This window comes from Cyprinus carpio, chromosome A11, assembly GCF_018340385.1.
Source record: "Cyprinus carpio isolate SPL01 chromosome A11, ASM1834038v1, whole genome shotgun sequence".
In the NCBI taxonomy this organism is placed as follows: Eukaryota; Metazoa; Chordata; class Actinopteri; order Cypriniformes; family Cyprinidae; genus Cyprinus; species Cyprinus carpio.
In genome coordinates this window covers 11,896,772-11,920,235 of record NC_056582.1, presented here as the reverse complement: position 1 = coordinate 11,920,235, position 23,464 = coordinate 11,896,772, and the positions used below count along the sequence as shown (strand labels likewise).

At 35.3% G+C, this 23,464-nt stretch overlaps 1 pseudogene; it reads right to left on the bottom strand.

Moving 5' to 3' along the window:
* Positions 1-23,464, bottom strand: part of LOC109065736 — a 104,119-nt pseudogene that overhangs the window by 21,964 nt on the left and 58,691 nt on the right.

The following is a 23,464-nucleotide window of genomic DNA, read 5'->3' as shown; positions in this document are numbered from 1 at the left end:
ACATGGGAATACTGGATATCATTCGACTTGGCATGATGCATCGAATCTAAAAGACCAGTTTTGTCATTTTTGGCCCGACCATTCAGAAGTTATAAGCAAAAATATGCATTTTTCATATCTCCTGACCACTAGGTGGCACAGTGCCGAAACGCTGCAGGTAGTCTCAGGTCATGCTTGTTATAACACACACCAAGCTTGGTTTCAATATGCTTAACCGTTGTTATAACACATGCCAAGTATTTTTCTCAGTTGCTTTTCGTAGAATTCTTTTGCATGTTATTCAAGAACAGTTGGATGAATCAGCTTGAATTCCATAACTATTTGCCAGCATGGTCTGAAGATAATCTGGTTCAATTTTCGTGACAATCGGTGCAACGGCCTAGGACGAGTTCGAAAAAGTAAGTTTTACGAACAATTAAAAACAGCAAAAAAACTAAACCTTGCAGAATTTTCATTTTCTGGCTTACGGTTCAAAAGTTATTAGCATAAACATGAGTGCAACTTTGGACAAGGGGTTGACGCTACAGAGTTTGAGTTAGAGTCTCCAAATTTGCTATGGTGACTTTTCTCACTGTCCTCTATTAAGTGTGCAAAATTCCACAACTTTCCCGCAAGTGGTTCTATGGGCTGCCATAGACTTGTGGCGGAAGAAGAAGAAGAAAAAAAATCACGCTAACAGATACAATAGGTGCCTAAGCACCTTTGGTGCTTGGCCCCTAATAATAAATGAAACAGGATTTCTCTTGTAAAACCAGCCAAATTAGACCACAAACAAAAATTATATTGAGCCATTATGTGAAAAAAAAAAATTCAATAACTAAATGAATAAATAAATACAGTGCATTTTGGATTTGGGTTTCTCACACAATCGGTAAAGTCCTTTTAGAGTCTTATATTTAGTTTCCACTGAAAGCAAATGCCTGTTTCTCTGAAGTTTGCATTTCACTTTAGAGCATTGTCTGTCACACTGTAGATGAGGGAAACAGGACAGGGCCAGAAGTGGGTTGTGGGTGATCTCCCTCAGCATTCCCATCCTAACACCATATCCTAAAACAGGCTACTGGTGGAGTGAGTACTATTACTCTAAGACCTAATACCCAGCAAATACAGCAGGAGGAATGAGGATGGACACCTGTACCCTGTTCTGTTCTAATAGAAAAAGGGAGAGGAGGAAGATGTTGGAAAGATACAGGATGTTAAAGTGGCAACACTTATTCATGACCAGATACCAATGAAGAGCATCTAATCATATGACCATGGTATTGTAAGTCATTTTTGTTAAAGGCGAAGTGTGGAATTTCTGCATCACTCACAGCACCAAACAAAATTGCAATATGCTTGTTTTAATGGCTTAAATTAACAATATTGGCTCAACCAATAGCATGAGTTTGGGGCAGGGCTAACAGTTGACTGAACAAGCATTTGAACTGGATTGAAATTGTTATTATGCTGGCTTGACATTAATGTGACCACTCAGAACACATTGGGGGGAAATAATTTTGAGTGACATATTTTGCAATTTTCAGTTTATATGTCTAATTTTTTCCCTCAGAATTGCAAGAAATAAGTAGGTAAAAAGTTGCAATTAAAGGGATACTCCTACCCAAAATGAAAATTCTGTCATTAATCACTTACCCCCATGTCGTTCCAAACCCTTAAAAGCTTTGTTCGTCTTCGGAACACAGTTTAAGATATTTTGGATGAAATTCGGGAAGTTTGTGACTGTCCCATAGACTGCCAAGTAAAATACACTGTCAAGGTCCAGAAAAATATGAAAAGCATCGTCAGAATAGTCCATCTGCCATCAGTGGTTCAACCGTAACGTTAGGGGTAAGTGAATAATGACAAAATTTTCATTTGCCTTTAAGTTTCCATAAGAAACACCTTGGCAACCAACCAGCAATATTTAGCAGTGTTAAACATTCAGACTCAAGACTGAAATCCTCTTCAAGATCACATTTACCAAATTGTCTTAACAAACATTCCCTTCTAGTTATTTTGGTGAGTCTGTTTGGTGCCACTACAGCAGAAATGACACACTTCAGCTGTAATATTGAGCTAGCAAAACGTGAGCATATTTCTATAGTGAGTTATTTGTATCTTCCAACCCTTCAACATGCTTAGGGCCTTTTTGGGTTAAAAATTTTCTATGAACTGTTTCCATGCTGTGGCCTTAGCATAATTGAAATTTGTAAACACTAATTTCTACAAAGTTGAAGTAATTTAAGCTTAAGTCTGATATGTTAAGACAGATATTTTGAGGTGGCTTCATCAAGTTTTGGCAACCTTTGGTGTTTACCCACTATTACACCTTAGAGATGGAATATTTACACCAAGTCTCACTCAGCATGCGTAATTATGTCTGCGTGTGGATGTGTAATTTTTTTCCAACACATGCAGCGTGTAAGGTATTTCACTCTCGTCTGGAAAGCTGTAATATGCTAAGGTTTGGAGAATCGGTTTTTAATTATCATGTCTAAATATAAGCTAAAATTCCCTTGGCTCACCTCTGTCAGTCGCCTAAATCACAAATTCTTAATTCATAGGCAATGTGTATGTAGAAAATTTCCACACATGTAAAGAAAGTAGATGATGAATGTACAGTTTTAAGAAAAACTTTGATAACTATTTGGAAATTAGATTTTATATTACTACTATAATTTTATCTTCATGTGAGACAAGATGTAATGCTTCAATGGTACTTTTTTAATTTCTTTTTTCTTTCTTTTGTATATGCATGCTTTGAAAATTGATTGTATTTTTTTAGTTTTTTTTTTGTTTTTTTTTTATATGCATGCTTTTAAAATTGTACTGTGTTTTTTGATTGAATGTTGATTTTAATACCAGAAGATAAAAATATTGCAAAAGAACGCCCAAATTACCAATCTTCTCCTAAAATGAAAATTAAAAAAAATTAAACTGTGTATATATAATCGTATGATTCTATTAACAAAATAAAAATAACAAAATAAAAATATATATATGATTACAAATAAAATTGTATTTAAAAAACTCATTTAGTGAGATACTGATCTTTTGCACAGCATCTGTTTGTCTATAGCAGAATGTCAAAGCATCTGTTTGTGTTTACTGTATTCGTGTGCATTACGACACATAACATTGTTAGTAAATCAACAACAGATTGTGTTAAACAGTAAAAAAATAAATAAATATATTAGTTGCACATAGAAATGTTCTGGAGCGATCTGCAGCTCAACAAAAATATATGACATTGTAAAATGTTGTGTGATGCTCCATAATATCATTTTAAAAATTCAAGCTGAAATGAGCTCGAAAACTTTTTTCTTACAACTGTAGATGCACCTCTTAAATCTTCAAATGAAACCTATACCTACAATTGATCTGGGGTAAATTTGAATTTTAGTTAAGTGAAAACTAAAGACAATTATGTTCATGCTAAGGCCACACATGCATATATTAGATTAAAGTACAGATTCAGTACACACTCAGTATCAGATAAACCCGGTATCCAGTTGGGGGTGGAAAAGCTAAGCATTTGCATTGGTGGCAGATTAACTGACAATGGTAGATTTGGTACTTTAGGCATTTGTAGATTCACATTTGGTAGGTTGACACTGGGTAGATTACTTGTTAAACTCCTGTGGAAAAGGAAAAAAACACAGAAAAAAAGAATGCCGTGATGTAAATGCACAGAAGAAAGCGTGGGTGATAAAGAAACAGCATTACATACAGTATGTTTAGAGCACAAGATGAAGAATTAATTCAGAGATAAGATGGTGTTGTAGAGATGTGAAGTGCACATGAGAAGGAGTGAATCACATCATCACCACTTTGGCTCTGGTTTTACGAGAAAACACATTTGTTTCTGCTGAAGTGCAGATTGTGGATTCAATTAGCATTAACATTCTTACAGTCACACACTTTGTCTTATGTTGCTTTGTCTAGTGATTCCAAGTTATTCTGATGACTTGTATATTTGGGAATCATGTAAGAATGTTTGTAAAGTTCAACAAGCATGGCTGGTTTGGAGTGTAAGCAAATTAGGGCTAGTTAAAAAAAATGAAACCTGTATCTTGAAAATAATTACTTTTAAGCTGTTAAAAAAAACAAGTAGACAAGTGTTAAGAAGGATTCAAGAAAACAAAAAGACAGAACACATTTTCATTTTGTTGGAATCCATGTAGCTGATTTTGAACACAAGAAAACTTGTGTGTAAATGTGTAAATGGTGAGACTGCAAAAGGCCAAGGGGCATGCTTTATTGCGTGCATTTTTATTTTTACAATTGTATTGAATTAACATCTCTATAATAAAAGTTTAAAGCAAAAAGTGTTTTGCTTACTTGACAGGTTCCCAAGACTCTCGTTCAAATCCTCTGTGTATGGACTGAGCTATAGAGGACTCCATTAGATCCACATACCTCACCACCAGAGGGGCAAACAGGTCTTGAAGGTGCTTATGAAACTTCCCATTACATAAATGATCTGAAATAGCAAGACGAAAGTGGGAAAGAGAGAAAGAACACAGTGAATGAATGCTGACATACAGTAGTAATGGCAGAAAATGTGTGACTAAGCAAATCTGAAAAATGAAGCTGGCAAAAAATAGAAGTGTTATGGTACTTTCAATTTCTGGAGATCAAACCAAATATTATATGAGAGGTTTTATTTTTGATTTATCTTATTGATTTTGAAACATGCCTTAAAACTGGATTTGATCATAATAGGAATAAACAGAAGCAAACATAAAAACTTAGACAACAAAATAAAATAAATATAATAAAATAACAAAAAATACTTTTTAAACTATATTAAAATAAAAAGCTATTGCCGATTATAATAATATTTCACAATAATACAGTTTTTAATGCATTTCTGATCAAATAAGCAGTCTTAGTAAGCATAAGAGATATCTTTCAAAAAGAACCATTCCAAACTTTTGACTGCTAGTGTAAAAAATGATAGAAAAGGAATGAGATTATTTACCATCCTCACATCATGCTATAGGGTCCAAACGCTTCTATGTTATTTTTATGTTAGATAACAGTTTATCATACATCTCTAACAGCTCATTTAAAAACATTTGTATTTGTGCATCTAATACTAAACGTGTACTGTATTGGTGGAGATTTTAGCATGTAATGACTAAGCATATTATAGGCACAGCATCTCTAGTTCTCTTACTATCTCTCTCGCTGTACTCAAGGTCGATCATTCGCAGTAGGTGCCATGTTTGTTTGCTTCCCTGATTGCTCTGTTCCAATTAGCCACTTGAGCGGCGGTGGTTGTACACTTGGCTGTGTTTGTCCGCGAGCGAGTGGCCGGGGCAGTGGGGTCTCCCAGGCTCTTCTGTTTTAGACCTCATTAACAGCATGAATAGCTTCTGCTTTAGCGCTTGTCTGGTGTTAAGGCTGTTTCATGCCTAGCTCAGTGCTACAGGCACAGGACGATAGTGACCTTCCATGTTGAATGTCCTGTTCCACAGATGTAGTGCATGCTGTAGGCTGTCGCTCGATGGTGTTTACTTGTGTTTGTGTTTATGTGAGTGTGTTTGTGTGTGAGGAGGCCAGGGGAGTTGATATGTGTCTCTGTGTAGTAGCGAGGACTAATATGTGTGTGGATTTATGGAGAAATACATGGTGCTAGATTGGGGAACTGGATGACACTTTTTTAAAGACAAAATAAAACCTTTTGACAGAATAAAATAAAAAAGTTTTCATATGTGTGTTTTGATAAGTATCATATTTATTGCATCAGGCTTTTATGGCTAATATATGTTATAGTGAGAATATGGAATTTTATTCAGAGGACCAAACTGAGCAAAAATATGCAATTTGGAGATGATGATTTAAAAAAAATATATAATTATAATTATAATAATAATCATGCTCAGTAAGTGTTCATCTTAAAATATAGGTAATAATGTAAAAGTTGTTACGTTAGTTATTTTGGGTATGTTTTTTTATTAAAAATATATAATATGTTACACGACATGAAAAGTGGATGTTTTCAACACTACAAGGCCTTTTATTTACTAAAAAAGTATAAACCATGTATCAATGACATGACGGAAGGCATGTAGTAGATTTGTGTAAAAAAAGTTTTGATCATGTTTATAATTTAAAAACCCTTAAAAAAATTGCATATCTATTTTTTTTTTTTTTCCTGGTCTTTTTCTGCTGGAATGCTGAAAAAATAGACCAAAATATAGGTAATAATGTAAAAGTTGTTACGTTAGTTCTAAAAAAGAGTATCTTTGCTCCCTTCTTTAAAAGAGATTATTAAAAATAATTCCAATCTTTTTTATTTTATTTTAGGATGTTACACAATCTCTCATAGTAAAAGAGAAGAACAGATAGAAGAACAAAAATAAACAAATACAAGCAAAAAGCAAGAAAATAACAAAAAGTTTAAAATTAATACTAAGCATGTGAATGTAATGGGAAAAAAATAAATAAAAATAATTTAAAAGGGAAATACTGCTAAAATGTTTATTTCATACACACAGTACACACACTCTAGGTTTCTCACGCTCTAGATCTCCCAGCAGAAAAAAACAATCCAATATCAAGAATAGGTTACCAGACAACAACCTGTCAAGCTGTGCAAAGAATGCCACTAGGATAATTAGTCAACTGCAGCCCATGGCAGTGTGGCTTTAGCACCATGGACAGCACCCCATTGACTTCAGTTCATTAGAGATGTGATAAGGCCTTGAGCAAACTCTTTACATTCAATGTGTTGGTTCGACCCCCTGCGGGTTTCGCTATTTGGTCCTTAATTCTTCTATATTGTCTCTTAAAGCTCCGCTTTGTTGCAATTTGTAACCTATTGCAGGCAAGCAACATCACAATTATGACATAATGGACTGTAGATATGAATTTCCAATTTCATTCATTTCATTGTTTTGTTTTATGATGACCATGATAACTCACTCTCTCTCTCTCTCTCTCTCTCTCTCTCTCTCTCTCTCTCTCTCTATTTATATATATATATATATATATATATATATATATATATATATATATATATATATACATATATATATATATATATGAATTAAAATAAATTCTTTATATTAATTCAGTTTATGAGACACATTTGGTGTCAATAATTGTATTTAAAGTAAAATATTCATTTATTAAGGCATAAAATATATGGACCTGTCCAGAAAAGATCACTGTAAATACTCACAGTCAATGCGCAGGAAGTCATTGAGAAGCTGAAAGAGAGGGAAGCTGTCCCAGCTGTCTGGTGGTTGGACCTCCAGTGCCGCATCCATGTCCACAGCATATAGAGACAGAAATGTCTCAGCATGTTCGACCATCAGATCTGACCACCATGCAAATGCCTGCAGCCAGAGGAATAGAGATAGAGGCAACACAAGAGGCAGAAAAAGGGGATGAAATGAAAGCAAAAATAAAATCAGCCTTGTAATATAGACATACACTGAAGTTCAGTCCTTTCTCTTATTCATAAGGGCATGACAGTCCACAGATCTATAAAAATTGCACTTGTCTTCGAACAGTTTTGAGATTTATGCCTGACTGTCCAGTAATGTAATTTTTCATCTTTGTGTCTGTGGAGTGTCATGAGCTTATCTCATGCATTGAAACTCTCATGCTACTCCCTCTTCTAAAAGCACAGCTAATGTCTAATTCATATACACTGATTTATAATTAAAGTACATCTTTATTTACTTCACATTTTGCAGATGTGAAGTTCATGCACAGGAATTTATGCCCTTGTAACAAAAAATTCCCAGCATACAGCAGAAGGAGTGATTAGCAGCACAATCTCAGTAGTTATTGGTATAATTTCTCTGTTCATAACAAAATCATTTTAAAGGCACTCTTAAAAATAAAGGTTCTTAATTGGCATTGTTGGTTCCATGAAGAACCTTTAACATCCACTGAACTTTTCCACTGCAAAAAAAGGTTCTTTATAATAGAAAAAAAGTTCTAAATATTCTCACCAAGAAAAAAGTTCACAGAAAGGTTCTTTGGGGAACCTAAAAAGGTTCTTCTATTGCATCACTACGAAACCCCCTTTTTTATTTTTAAGAGTGTAATTATGTCTTCTGCAAGTGAGATTTCTCTGCTGCTGATCCAACCGCGCTTCTGTGTGTAGCACATCTGGCCTGTAGATAAGCACCAAGCATGTTAGACAAATGAAAAGTTCATGTAGATCATGGCTTCCTCTCCTTTAAAAAAGCATGCTGTTGTCACTGACAACTCAAACAAACCTTTCATACCAGTATTTTTTAGACCAGTATAGCAGATTTGCTTTCTTGCAACTTCTCTCCCAAAAAAAAAAACACAGAGAAGTGCATTTCTTATACAGTTTAATATTTATAGTTAGAGCTGGCATAAAGCTAGCAGACCAAACCACGCTGAAGGACACAAAACAGAGGAGAGTTTTGATATTATTGGGGTTGTGCAAGAGTGAAAATGAGACCAGACTCATTTTCATTGTTTTTTTTTTTTTTTTTTTTTTTTTTTTTTAGAGGGGTCTGCTTCCACAGGTGAAGCATTGTCCCCTCATGCTTGTGGAAACACAAGCAACTTGCTCAACGCTCCACAGGTACAACTGATCAGGGGAAGGATGGGGTGTCCAGGCAGAGATGGGGAGGACGAAATTAGGAGGAAATCCCTCCATCCATGGTGCAGGGGCTGCAACATGCACATGGTGGGGGACTCTATGGTCTACATACCTCTTTACCCTGTCCAACGTTTTCCAGCCATCAAACAAGTAATGAAAAACAGCGAGAATTACATGAGATTTTCTTTGCTGTGTTTAAGTTTGAGTACTTTATTATCATAAAACCCTTTAACAATAAAGAGCTTTAAAATGCAATTGAAAAACATTGTGAAAATAGTTAAGAATGATTGACAGTGATCTTGATCAAAAAGAAACAAACAATAGAAATAATGTTTAATAATAAATAAAAAAATTCTTATGCTTAAGACAGTTTGGTACACTTGTAAATGGTTCTAGGTTTTGCTGTGATGCTGTAAAAATTAGATACTGTATATGTACATCCATTTAATCCACCAGATTTATTCAATTATGAACATGCAATTTTGCGGCATGATAAATGACTGGACTATGTAAAATACCATAAACAACCCCATGCATTTTAGTGGACATGTTTATTAAAAATGGTTTTATGTGCATAAAGGGATAAGCCACCCAAAAATGAATAATTCTGGTGAGCAAAGTATGACTATGCTGTTCCGAACATGTAGCCATTTCTGTAGGCAGATATTTTGAATGATATTTTTGTTCATATAATTAAAGTCAGCGTGGCCCTAACCAACATTGGACCCCACTGACTTTCATTCTATGGACAACAAACAAACAAACAAACAGACAGACAGACAGACAGACAGACAGACAGAAAGACAAACAAAAAACACTAACACATAATTCAAAATATCTTCTTTTTTTTTTCTTTTGGGGGAACTATTCCTTTAATGGTTTAATGAACCTGGCACTAGAAGTGTAAATGGCATATACAAACCAAACCAAAATAAACTTAAAACAAAACAAAACTGAATAAAAGACTTGACATAAACCGAAATGAAGATGAATTAATAAGCACAACTGTAGTAATTTTGTCCATTGACTATGATGCCTTCAAACTGGAATGTATTCAGTCAATGTGACAGCAATTTCAGTTCAGTTAATTCTGAAGATGAATTGCTGATTCTATCTATCTATCTATCTATCTATCTATCTATCTATCTATCTATCTATCTATCTATCTATCTATCTATCTATCTATCTATCTATCTATCTATCTATCTATCTATCTGTCTGTCTGTCTGTCTGTCTGTCTGTCTGTCAGTTCTAAATTTAATTATTTAATGAACTTAGAATGAACTGAACTGAAATCCACCCTGCAGGTGCCTGACTCCTGATTTGCTATGCCCATGTAATGCCTCTTCCAGGGCAGTTCAGATCATGAGGCTAGCATGCAAGAGCAGGGTACGCCATGGATGACAGCAAAAAATAAAAAACACTGTACCGCCTGACCTCCCGTACTTGGGTGTGTGGCCTGCGGAGCACATAATTTAAAAACACAAAAACACACATATTTTCTGCTGTTGTCTGTGAGAGGTTGATGGCTGCTCTAATGGGGAATGTTACCTAAATAGTACTAGCAGCCATTGAAGACCCTTACGTACAGTAGGCTTTTCAATATTGAAAACTTTTTTTAAGTTGTTCTGATGTCTTATTATTGAAACAATATTGTTTGCTTTCGCATATAAATGAGTGCCTGACATATTTCTTTTCATGCTTGTGTATTTAAGCATGCAATATGTCTACCATGTCATGTCTGGCACACCCACCTCTGCATGATGTTCCTCATTCTGCTGGAGTACCTCTATGACCAGCTCGGCCAGACGGAGCGTGTCCTCAAGCTTTTTGGCAGGTGTGACTAAGCGCCCTACATTTTCTGAAGCACAAAGGTACAATAGTTAATATCAACATACAGACAAACACACACAGAAAACACTGGACTTTCCTCAGCCTGTCTGATGCCCAAACTAAATTGAATTTCACTGCATGTGATTTTTAAATATCTGCAAAGCAGAAAAAAACATCTTACGTTTTAACAGTGACTTAAAAAATGTATTTAATTTAAATCCTTTTCCAAAGAATGTCACTTCATAAGCATATCTGCTATGAAGACAAAAACTTTAGATGACAATTAACATTACAGAGCAGGTAAGAAATGGGAAAAGTTCAGGATTACATCTAAATTTTCATTTTAATTTCATAAATGTTCTCTCTGGGGGAAAAAAAAAAACCTGACTTAATGAACCATAAATTAGCTGCTGCATATATCAACTCTGCTGCCTTAGTTAACGACTTAGCATAATCTTGACACTCTGTCAACACTGAGCTCTGTAGACTTGAACCATAATGAGTCAATAAAGAGCAATGCAAGTATAATGAGTCAAACCAAGGAACTAAGGGGGGGGGGGGGGATAAAAACAACAACAAATATGTTATACTCATCATGCATAATGTTCAGCACATGCAGGCATTTATGTCATCTCATTTCCTACCTCTCTCTGTCAATACAAGCGGGCAGCAACTCCCTCTTAAACATGTCACACTTAAATGTACCCTTCATTGTCTATCCCATCTGTCATTTTATAAGACGGAGAACGACAGGAGTTGATATGAAATTAAAGAAATCCTATTCCAGTTTACTATGAACTGTTGTGAAAATGGATATATGTTCAGTGGTCTTTAGCATCATGAATACACACAATATGAGGTGAACAGTTCATTAATGTTGGTTAAGGATGGGACTGCAAAGTAAAGAGACATTTATGGACCATGGTGTATGGATACATGTTTTTATAGCTCATAATGCTTCAATACTGGCTGAGAGGGTGTTCTTATGTAATGATTTAGAAGACCTAGCTGATTTTTGGTTGTGCATCTTCTGTTGGTTTTGAACAAAGAAATGTTTGTGCTGTCAGTTTGTCAGATCTTTCAGCATTGTCTTTTTTTTTTTTTTTTTTTTTTTTTTTTCTGTGGGGTAAATGTGGCACTTTGATGGAGGAACACAAAGACTAGGAACTAGAACTAGGAAGTGAAGTCATTTGCTGTGTGACAAATGTCAAAACAATTAACATCATTTAAAAGAGTCACACCCCCCTCTCAGTCAACAGTGCTTTCATCACTAAACACAAAAGCACACGCCCCTAAATGTGAATTAACTTTCTGACCTTTCCTCTAATTGTATTTCAGTCCTCATCAGCTCCTTTCATAGGACTAAAGACTTTCAAAAATTATAATATTTGTGGCCTTTTAAATGGTTACTGTCCATGCTGGGACGAAATGGCATGTACTAATGCAAAATCAGGTACTTCAATAGCAATGGACAGAATGTTCCACTAGCATTTTGACATTTGAATTATTTTTCTAAACCAATCCATGACATATAATGTAGTTTGTATATTAAATATACATATTATTCTGATATTTCTGTAAAGGTTTCAGAAACCATCACACACACATGGAAAATCAGCAATATGATGTGAACTGAAAAAAACAAAACTATGCATTTAACAGTGCATCAGTATTGCTATTTGACCCATTTCTGTAACACTTTACACAAAATGTTCAATTTGTTAACACTAGCCTTAAGTATTATAAACAAGCAATGACCTTTTATTTATTAATTTTTTCCAACATTTATTAATCTGGGTTAATGCTAATTTATGATATATGAATTATGAAATAATAATTTTATAAAACAACATGTGGACAAACAAGAATAATGAAAATTGTATTGTGTAGTAGTATATATTTATATAAAATATATACTTTTAATATATAATAAATATATTAATCTAACCTAGATTAATACATGTTGGAAAAAAGGTATTTATTGTATGTTTATGATATCTAATGCATTAATTAACAGATAATGGATAATGTTAAAGAACTGAATCTTATAGCAAAGTGTTACTATAATAACAGAGAGAGTATCACTTTAATTGTAATTAATACAGGCAAACAATCTGATATTTTTTATTTATCCAATCTGCTAATATATATATATATTTTTGTTCATTTAGAAATAAAGAAATACTCACTCTGCATGGTCCACAGACTGGTAATACATACAGCTCTTACCAGCTCATGGAAAATGCATCTTCATTTAGATGCAATGTATAAACTGTAGCCAACATTGGCATAACATTGTCACAACATTCCCATGTTTACCTTTACGTCTGCTAATCGTGCCATGCGAATGCTGTGAGTTGGTTATGTTTAGAGCTGGGGGGAGGGTGGGGGTCTGTTTTAAAATGAATTTATTAGTAAGTCAGACAAAAGATGTCACCTGGATCCTTCTGATCCCTCTGAGATTTTTCTACTAAAAGAAAGAAAGAGAAGAAAGGAAGTGAGAAGGGAGAAAGAAAGAGAAAAGGAAGAAGGGGTCAGCTTTCGTTTTGTATTAAGATGTGAGATCTGATGGGGAAATAGAAGGAGAAGAAAAGAAGAAGAAAGAAAGAGGCATTCAAGAACAAAGCTGTCTAACAGTGAAACCCCCGTGAACGATTGTGTGAAAGAAACTCTACCGGAGTGGATGTTTTAGGTTGAAAAACATTTATGCATTTATTAACAATTAATAATTGCTTGAAAGGCTATTTTGTGTTGATCTCTTCAAAAACAAGAATAACCACATTAACAAATGAATTATGTTGGCTATTTTTAAATTAAATTAAAAAAGTTACATCACCATTTAAAAGTGACAGCAAAGAATTTTACACTGTTAAAAAAAATCAAATATGTACTTTCTACTTTTTAACATTTTGTCTCAATCTTCAGAGTATAAAGCATTTTCTCCTCAAAAAATCAGTATAAATAGAGTATTTTAATAAAGTAGAAATTCCTGTATAGTAATAAAGTACAATTACTCAAGTACTTGACACCCCTGCTGTACACCAGAAACACGCCTGAAACCAAGTTTGACCCAAGACAGAAACAATAAACCAAACAGACCGAAAAACAGTGAAGACGCACAGTGATAAGCTGCTGGAGTGGATAACAAAAACATACAGTGTTCGTCGTTGAAAACATGATTAAACACATAATGTCTCCGAAAACTGCATCAGAATCCCTGTTTTGTTCATGGGTTGGAGATGATTTGAATAATTTTTCTTCCACCCTGTACCTGACCTGTACTGTAAACCTGGGACACATCGATTTCAGGACAACGGTTGGGAGGAGTGACTTACACAAAAGCAAAGTAAAAATGCATTCAAGTCACAAATAAAAAGAATAAGCAAAAAAACAGAAAGAACAGCTGCCACACTGACTCGGCTGGACAGGATGGTCTATTCAAAGCGACGGGAAGACCTGTGGCTGAATCACTCAACCTAAGTTCCAAGTAATAAACTCAAAGAAAAAGGCAAGCAGACTACAAGCAAAAGAAGAGGATGGTGCCAGTCAGGGCGTGAGGGAATAACTATTTGTGAAAGTGCTTGAGAAGGAAAAAATGAGAAAAGAAATAAAAGAGGGGTTGGCGGAAGTGATGGAGTGGCTCCAGATGAGCAGTGTACTCACGAATGGTTAAATCCATCACTTGTGACGCCAAACAGAAGACAGGATGCTCATACATTTCTCTCTTTTTCCCTATAAAAGAGGATTGGGGCATGCAAGAGCAAGGGGTCAGAGGAGAAAGAGAGAGAAAGAAGCACAACGGCTGCATGTGTAATAAGGGGGATTTGACCAAATTTAGTTGCATGCAAAGTTGCCTGGCAGGGTTGGCAAAATGCCTACTAACTGATCTACTGTGTCTCTTTGGAATAATTCTGCAGCAGGCACATATAAGGACAAAATTATTAGTGATCAGTGAGTCCTGATATGGTCTAAAGATCAGTATGCATGAAGCTAGAGAAAACATTTCAACTCAAATATGCACAAAGCCTTAAAATAAAAAAAATAAAAAAATAAAAATATATATATATATATATATATATATATATAAAAATATATATATATATATAAGCATCATTATAAGCTCCCTCAAATCGAGTCTTAAACATATCATTGTGACAATTTGCCACTACTTATTATTATGAAGGTAGGTTATTCATTTTTATTCAGAAATACAGTACCGGTCAAAAGTTTGGAATAATAAAGATATTTTATGTTTTTAAAAGAAGTCTCTTATTCTTACCAAGGAACCATTTATGATTTTGATCAAAAATATAGTAAAGCCAGCAATATTGTGAAATATTATAATAAAATGTCATTTATTCCTGTGTTGGCCAAGCTGAATTTTCAGTAGTCATTACTCCAGTCTACAGTGTCACATGATCCTTCAGAAGCCATTTTAATGTTCTGATTTGGTGCTCAGTTATTAATAATGGTTCTTGTTATTATCAATGTTAACAAGAGTTTTTGCTGCTTAATATTTTTTGTGAAAACCATGATATTATTTTTCCAGGTTTCTAGGATGAATAGAAAGTTCAAATGAACAGCATATATTTGACAGCAATCTTTTGTAACATTTTAAATGTCTTTACTGTTACTTTTGATCAATTTAATGTGTCATTACTGAATAAAAGTATTTTATTTTTATTTATGTATTTTACTTTTTAATACAAGATCTGTTTAAAAAAATTAAAAAATCTTAATTATTCCAAACTTTTGTCTGGTGGTGTACTTACTGTAAATAAGAATTATAATAAATATAATACTTTTGTAACTTTAGACTTGTAGATTTTAGCTATTCTGTTTATTTCTACCATTATCCTTAATCCAGCTGAAAGTTTTAGTCTCTGGAAAGACTTGTGAGTGTGTTGAAAACTATTGGTTAGTTTGGGTTAGTACAAAAGTCACATTCAGTTTAGTGGTCAGCAATCAATAGGGAACAACACAGACATCATTTGGCAAACAGATACTAAGGGCTTTTCCTTCAGTATCTGCTGTGCCCAGTCAAATTTCTTCATGGACATGGACAGTCATTAAATTTTTTTTTTTTTTTTAAAACACCTGTCCTATAAACATTGCTACTATTTGACATCAAATATCACCTGTGTGTAAGTCAGAGTTTAGCTGTCCATGTCAATAAAAGAAACCGTCTCACTTGCAACACACAAATGTGTGTTGCTTGAGTCGGCAATCCAGCTTTACACTGTATATTGGCTTCTCAAACTGGCTCAACAAGACAGGGCTCCAAATAAGATAAGCCAATAAACTAGAGGAAAGTGCAGAGGGAGGGAGCAGAGAGAGAGTGAGAGAGAGAGAGAGAAAGAAAGAGACAGAAAGAGGAAAAAAGACTCAAAGAAAGGTAGTGATAAGTGAAGAGGATTATGCTTTTGAAGTTGAAGTGGGGCAGAGTGATGGGGAGGAAATTTTTATTTTGTTGTTGTGCAGTGCTTGTTTGGGGTGACAATTTTTTTTTGTTTTTGTTAAGTGATTGTTAGGGTGATTTGGTTTTTTTTGGGGGGTAGGCAAGGGGTTGTTTTTTTTTTTTTTTTTTTAATAAGTCGGGACAATAAAAATAGAGCTAAAATACAGGACTGTCCCAGGAAAAACAGGATGTCTGGTCACCCTTGTACTGCTAGACCTAAAAGCTAAACCACAGGAAAGAGGCAAACATCCACACAGAGCAGCAAGAAACCACTGAGCAAAACAATATGGCACTGAGGCCAGGGTTTGAGAGAGGGAATTGAATGCATTTTTACTCTATTATCTGCTACAAAGAACCAAAACAAACCTGGACCAACAAGACCTAATCAAAAACCATTCTATTATTATTATTATTATTATTATTATTATAAAGAAATTATTATATACTACAGGAAAATTATCTCAAGTATCTTAGAAGACTAGTAGAAAAAAGACAACATAAAAAGTCATTACACACACCAACAGATAACTACTGCTCCATTGTTATCATTCCTTTTCTGAAAAAAAAAACAATCATCAGTGCCATTTCAACATTGCCTTCATGGAATACTGGTTAGTTGAGCATCGCTGTTGTTAAGCAATGTTTCTAGGAGAGGTATGTCAAGTACTATATTAATGAAGACAGCGCAGAGAGGAGAAGAAACTCTACAAAACCGGTATATGTGCTTCCTACCTTCCACCTTGGCATATTCGGAGAGACGCTGGTAGTTCACTAAAGCTGCATGCTCCAGACATCTACGGATCACTGCCTTCACCTCGTCCTGAGGTACAGGTGTCACAATGTCCTTCATTAAAACCTGTAAACCAAATATGAAATCAGATACATACTGTACGTATTTATGTCTGTTTGTAGGTCTTTATTACTTTGTGTCATATGCTTTTTCAAACATGCATATATTAAATAACATAAATAGAGATAGATAGATAGATAGATAGATAGATAGATAGATAGATAGATAGATAGATAGATAGATAGATAGATAGATAGATAGATAGATAGATAGAAATTTAAATAGAAATAGAAATAGAAAATTAAAATGACACCACACCCTCTCAAGCAGTGACAAAGTGGCTTTTAAGGCTCCTTCTGGGCGTCCAAATGGAAAACAATACTTCAGAGAGAAAATTTAAAGGAACCGTGTTTATAAAAGCTTTGAAACATCAAGAAATGAGACATTATGCATTCCTATTTCAATTTGTCAGAAAAAAGAAAAGAAAAAGAATATTCTGTTTCATCATTACATTCAGTAATCACACAATTAGTTTCATGCAACATTTACATGTACATTGGATTTAGCAGTTTCACACTACTTTGAAAAAGTAAAGAAAGTATTATCTATACCACATGTACCATTATTATCTCTAGCTGTTAATAAGGTGGTATAGTTGATGCTGTGTAGACTGACAGTGATGTACCTGAAGTGTGTGATCTGGTTTTCGAGCAGCACGCGGAGTCGTTCTTTGATCTCCTCGAACCGTTCCTTCTCTTCAACTGTGACAGTACCGATTCCATCAGGTCTGAGGTGAAACACACAAACACATAAATGAATGCAACTGCTTGTCTCATTAGGCTAACAAGGTCACAAACACAAACACGGGGTCTCATGAAACAAACAGGCCAGACACATGGATATTATACAAAGACTACAAATCATTTTCCATTTATGCTCTTTAGAAGGTATGTGTTAATGAGAGATTCAGACAAACTGCTCAAACTTTTAATTAACCACATAGACTGTTAAAGAAAAAGAGAAAAAAAGAAAAAAAATAGTGAAAATAAGAATTATGATTTCTTTTGTATGTGTGTGAGAGCTTTTTTGTTATTTTATGATATTGTGTGTATGTTCTTGTGGGGATTATTTTTTTTTGGAATTTTTTTAAGCAAAAACCTTATGTGAATTAAGTCATTGTTATTGCTACTTGCCTGGTGCAATTAACATTTTTGTCGACCACAGAATTTTTTTTTTTAAAAGAGACATTTGAAAGACACATTTTGTCTAGTGATATTTGCCAAGAGTCATTCAGCAAGATATGCAACCGTGATGCTCGAAACAACATATATTGTGCAAATAAACCATGCTTTCAGCGGGTTCCATTCCTAGTGTGTGTGTCTAAATGTGTATCTATCTGTGTGTGTGTGTGTGTGTGTGTGTGTGTCATCCCCTCCTCAGGCAAGGGTTTTTGGAAGTGCCTAAACTCCCCCCCTCCCTGTCCATAGTCAAATAAAGAGTTCTCCACAATACAAAGACACTACAAATTACCACAGCCCCCTGCTACCAGCACTCAGGGGTTCAACCTCTCACCAGACACACACTCACAGGTTTCTTATTGTGACTCCATAACAGAGAGAGAGAGAGAGCGAGAGAGAGACTGTGGGAATCAGTTCAACTGATACGTCTAGTGCCACTCCTAAGCTTATTAGGTCCATGATGTCCATCATCATTTCCTTTTGCTAAATGCACAAAAACTTTAAAACACTTAAGATGCTGATATACATGCAACTGATGCTAAATTGTCACACCTAATTGATCTGAGCATCATATGAGACATCTACCTCTCACTATCTCTCACATCTAGCTGACATGTACATCAGCGGAAGCTTTTAAGGTATTTTTGTGAACAAGAAGGGGCAAATCAGTCGCCAACCTGCCCCCGAAAACCCCCCACCAAGCAATGGACCCCGTCTGGTGTGACAGCCGTGGTGGTCCCCCCTGAAATCCCTGCCCCTCCTCCCTTGCTTTTCCCCGCTGTCCTTCAGCGTGTGCTGGGCTGACATGTCTCCTGCTCCTCAAACCGCTGTCACAGTGACCCACGCCTCCACTGTCACATACACTCTGCTCACAGCCCTCCTTCCGTCTACCATGTCACAAACGATAAGGAGCCTGGCCCTTTAGTCACATTCTGCATAAGAGTGTGCATGCTTGTGTGTTAAACTGCATGCAGGTGACATACGTCAGCTGTGAGTGTGTTTCTGTTCTAGCTGTGTGTCACAACAAAACTGATGGATAAAAGACGGACCAAGAGAAAAAAATCCTTTCTCTGTGTGTGTCAGAAAATAAAACAAAAACAAAGCAAAACTAAAGAAAAACAAAACACTCAACAAAACAAAAACAAAGCAAAGAAAAACTGTAGGGGAAAAAAACAACAAATCACAACTACAAAAACCAAAAACAAAACACAAACGGATTAAAAACAAAACTAAACAAAAAACACACAACCCCAAAAACAAAACAAATACAAAAAAACTAAAAACTAAACAACACACACCACAATAAATAAATAAATAAGACACAAAAAATTTAATAAAAACATATTTGGTGTATTTATGTATTTGATGTAAATAAATAAAAAAATCATAAAAAAAAGAAAACATTACAAAGTTTTTTGGGTGTTGGACCATGGTTATATTATTTTTATTTTTGCACATGTACCAAGGTAATACCCTGCTATTCTTTTAAGCACTTTGAACCTCTGTGGTAGATGAATATTTCAGTCATTCCATACCAATATGGTATTATTACTTTACTATGGAACATTTGGCTCTATAATGAGGATTTACACCATTTCACATCCTTTTAATAACACTACACGCCAACATGAATATTCATAATAGTGTGTTATGAGACTAATATGGTTATCCAGATATAGAACTGGTGCATGTCAAACAATATTAGAGATCCACAGTCACTATCTGTAACACTTGTAGATTATTTGGCTTTAAAAATATATCAGAATAGAAGTCCAGTGCCAAGAGGTTCAGGATGAGGGCCATGTCAGTTATAAAGATCGTGGTTGGCTGGACGCTGAGGTTTTGGCACAAGCAGACAGGCTGGAGTGAGGCCTTGGACAGTTTGGAAAGAGAGACAGAGCGATGACCTGTCATCCTGTCAGCCATGACCTTAAGGCACCATCCATATTGTCCCTCATCTCTCTCTCTCTCTCTCTCTCTTTACCCTGCATGTTTCTCACTGGTTCGACATGTCTATCACTTTCTGTTTCCCTGCCTCACCCTCACTTTTCTCTCTCTTCCTCACACAGATACACATTCACACAAACAGTGGTGTCCAAAAATCTGAGACCAGACTGAAAATCTTGTCTTTCTTCATATAAAATAATTCCTAGACAGTGATTAGATATTTCAATAATTCTAAAATTCAATCATATATGTTTAAAAAAAAAATTGCAACAACGATACAAATACAAAAAAGAAAATAATATGCATTTAATTAAAATGTAATAAAAAAATAGAAAAATGTGGTGTCAGACTTTTAGACTGTATATAAAAGTGCTACTCTTTACATTCACAAACACGTGGAATATACATGGAATAAGAATAAAATTACACACAGTGGAACAAAGTTATCTCACACACACGTGAAAAGAAGAGATAATTAATTGCAGTCTTGCCTCACGTACATCCCACATTTTTATAGGTTGAGGGTGGAGCTTAACGCTAATCCACACCCAATATTCTCACCTTCTGGGGCCTGCGAGCACCTGCGACTTAGACTCCCTTTTTCTCCAGACCTCCATGATTTTGTTCTCTTTCTTAGAGGGGGTCAAGGGCTCAGGGGGGGAGGGAAACAGAGAACTAAGCAGCTCGGTCTCTGACATGGGCCATTGTAGTAGCTCATTCACTCTTTGACTTTATGTCCCACACACATTCACAAAGGTGTACATTCACAAAGGTTATCAGAAGATGGTGTGAGGGTAAGTGAGAAATAAAAGAAGATGATAAATATGCAAGTAATAATGAGAATAACCATGGGAATAAAAATATAGATTCAGACAAAAATAAGACAAAAAAAAAATTAAGACAAACAGACAAAACATAGTTTGAGAACTCATGTGAGCCAGCTAATATGGCAATTTGGGCTTCTTGTAAAAGCAGTGAAACTACTGTGGGATTCTGGGAGAGAAGCATTATTACCTGTGACCAACCACAAAGCTTTGAGGAGAAAGAATGGGGTTTCTATTAAACACAGGAGAATGAGTTCTTCGGCAGCCAAAAGAGAGTTGTGCCCCTACTTTACCTCTGTTTCTGCCCATGTGTGGAAAGTGGATGTATAGAGAGATAAAAAGGCAGGACAGTGAAGAGGAATGGAGTGATTTTAGCGGGAGGAGAAGAAACAGAACTTCGGGTGAGAGTAGGATGAATGACAGAGAGAGAACATGAGAGATAAATGATTGGAGAATTAATGTGATTATAAATGAGAAGGAAATGAAGTGGGTGTTAAAGAGACAGAGTGAGAAATAGATAAAGAGTGTGAGATAAGCGCTACCTGTTGCCGTGAACGTGAGAGGCGCAGAAGGCGTAGCTGTAGTGCAGTAGTGTGGGGTCAATCATGGACCCTTTCTCTGCTCTCTCCAGCAGGTCATTCAGGTAACACAGGTGCCTGTGACACCCTCGCACTCCGTACCTGGCACAGTACTCATCTAATACGAAAACCTGACCTGGACTGAACCAACCCTGAGGGACACATTTAGACACAAAAGTGTGTTTTCATTAGTGCAAATGTGATTATAAATAAACGGCTGTTGTTGTATCTGAATGTATAATGATTTGATAGTGTTGGTTTGGTTACAGGACGTGTGTGTATAATTGAGTGTGTGGTCCAGTGTCAAAACCGACCTGAAGCCCAGTCGTCAAACAGCGAAGAGTGGTCAAAATTGCAGGGGTTAGCGGAGATGAACTCATCCATTCCATGTTTCTGTGCTCGGTCTGCATCTGTGTGTATGTGTGCATGTTAATGTATGGAGACAGAAACAGGGTTCAAAAAACATACACAGCTCAAAGTCACAGGAGCACACACTCCTCAGAGAAAGGTCTCTAACCTGAGCCAGATGTTAGCCTAAAAAGTGTCATTGTCAACTTGCATTACACTGTATATTCAATCCAAGGTGCATTACGAGCAATGCTTGAAGTGCAAAATAAAAATTAGAGCAGGTACTCTGTTAATAAATATATTACATATAATTTTAATTTGTTTGCCGTGTCTTTACTGAGAATATATAATTGTAAAGTTTTAATATTATATAATATATATATATATATATATATAATCTCATTTAGATTTTTAATGTAATTTTTATACAAGTTAGATTTCAGCACATTTCCAACACAAGAACTTTGAATTCTTGGTTTAACTCAACAACAACAACAACATATGGTTATCTCATAATTCATATATCTTCACAACAACAACGTATAGCAATTATTTATATTTTTAACAGCCCTGTATATTTGTTTGCTGAATGAAACAAAGATCTTTTTTTTTCAATTTGCAATTTTCTGCCTATGCATTGAAGTGCATTACACCTGCTAAAAAAAAAAAAAAAAAAAAATCCTTCATAATAATATAGTACATTATGCTCTATTTTACGTATTTTACAGTGTATAAAGGCCAACAGTATATACAGTATTTAATGGCTGAGAAAAATTACTGAAATACAGTGAGCAATAATGATAGTTATTGCTTAATGATAGATTTTGGCTTATAATATTTTCAAAATATCCAATATTTTTTTCCCTGCATGTCTGCTGAACTTTTTATTTATAAAATTACCCATCATGTAAAATCAAAGGAGATTGGTGGTTCAATATGGCAATATCAACCCAAACTTTTGGCCTGCAAGACTTAAAGTACTGGTATTATAAGAGCAACAGAGCAAAATTGCTGCTTGTTGACATCAAGCTAATTTAAAAGCAACAGATTTGTAAAATCCATGTGTCCACATGGTATCTATCTATTCATTTTATAAGAATGCATACACAATGCATTAAAAGAGAAAGACAAATTGAGAAAATTGTATGCCAACATCATTATATTATTGGCTTGTGTTTTGTATTTTTTGCCTTGGTAATCCTGCAAGACCTGTCTGAGCCAGTGTTCCTGTCTGGTCCTCCTAATCAAACAACAACTCTATGTTCACGCTTTTCCCCTCCTTCTCCATTCATTGCTTTGTCCGCAGGCCTCTGCCCCCCCTCAGGGAAGCCCTAATTAAAGAAACCCAGTGCCTCTAAACCCAGACCTGGGAGAAAGCCGGCCGTGGAGCCCCCTACCTCACCATCTATTGTCCATTAAAGAGACTAAATAAATTCAACAACGCATTTTCCCTTTCCTCTGCAGTTGGTAAGCTTAGGTATTACATCTGGTCCTGCACAAATAAGCACGGCCGTTTCTTAATCCTGCCACTGGTCAGGGGCTATTCTTATTCTAATGCCCCGTTTCAACCAGGGGCTTTAGAGCTATACTGTATGACTGAGCCATTCAGCAGACACCTCATCCAGATTGTCACTGGATTGCATGTTAAATCAGGAACAAGACTTAAACTGCTTAGTTGTATAATGGAAGGTAAGTTTTGGACTGATTAATGATAACTCTATAATTTTGGCTTAAATTCTTGTACAGTAAAGCAAATCATTGTGGTAGGACTTTACAATATCTTTTATTAAAAACCTTGAAGGGATCTTAAATAGTCCACCCAAAAATAAAATTCTTCTTATTTACTTGTTCCAAATTTGTATGACTT